At 34.5% G+C, this 1,003-nt stretch overlaps 1 non-coding gene across 1 annotated transcript; it reads right to left on the bottom strand.

The window, feature by feature from the left end:
* Positions 1-541: 541 nt before the first annotated feature.
* Positions 542-648, bottom strand: LOC139869668 (small nucleolar RNA R71). The gene has a single exon (XR_011766252.1). It is a non-coding gene; the product is annotated as a small nucleolar RNA R71 (small nucleolar RNA).
* Positions 649-1,003: the final 355 nt, after the last annotated feature.

The raw sequence follows: 1,003 nt of genomic DNA, 5'->3' as shown, positions 1-1,003 counted from the left end.
CATTCTCAAGTTATAATATATATATATATATACATATTTATTTATATATAACGGTTCGTGAATCGTCGGAATTTGGTCGAGGTTATAATGAATGTATGAACACAATTTAAAATTCTTGAGATTTAGCTTAACAAACTTTTCTTATCGTGTCGGAATAATATAAAGATAAAGTTTAAATTTGGTTGGAAATTTCCGTGTTGTCACAGTTCCCCCTCTCTCACTTGCACCTATAAGAAGACCTGAAATTGAGGCTGAAAACTGGGAAGTTAAGGGGCAGTTTATGCACATGGTTCGTGAAAACCAATTCGACGGAAGACTTAATAATAATCTGATAGAACATTTAGAAGCTTTTGAAGATTTATGTGAACTGTACAAAAACAAAGATGTTTCTTCAGATGCATTTAAGTTAAGAACTTTTCCGTACTCGTTAATCGGAGACACAAAAGCATGGTTGAAAGCATCAAAACCTGATTCTATCACAACTTTTAACGAATTAAGAGAAATATTCATTACCCGATTTTTCCCACCGGTAAAAGCCGAAAGACTTAGAACTGAAATCACCACTTTTAAACAAAAGTCGGATGAAACTCTTTATGATGCATGGGAAAGATTAAAAAGAATGTTACGAAATTGTCCGCAACACGGATTGCAAAAAGGGCAAATAGTACAAACTTTTTATCATGGCATTGATGAACATACTTGTGGTATATTAGATTCCTCCGCTAGAGGGGTATTTATGTACAAATCACCAAATCAAGCGTATGACATGTTAGAAGATATGTCAGTTCATAATTTTGAATGGACACCGTCTAGAGATCAACTACCTAGAAGGACGGTGGCAAGCCTTGAAGAAAATGAAGATAGCAACACAACCATAGCTTCACTGTCGAATCAATTCAAAAAGTTTGGAAGAGAAATAGAGAAACTAAATTCAACAGTTTTAGCATTGCAAGTAGGATGTGAAATCTGTGGACAGCCACATTTCACGAAAGATTGTGATATC

This window comes from Rutidosis leptorrhynchoides, chromosome 9 (assembly GCF_046630445.1).
Source record: "Rutidosis leptorrhynchoides isolate AG116_Rl617_1_P2 chromosome 9, CSIRO_AGI_Rlap_v1, whole genome shotgun sequence".
Lineage (NCBI taxonomy): Eukaryota > Viridiplantae > Streptophyta > Magnoliopsida > Asterales > Asteraceae > Rutidosis > Rutidosis leptorrhynchoides.
The sequence above is the reverse complement of the archived record's forward strand: the minus strand, read 5'-3'. Positions and strand labels throughout refer to the sequence as shown.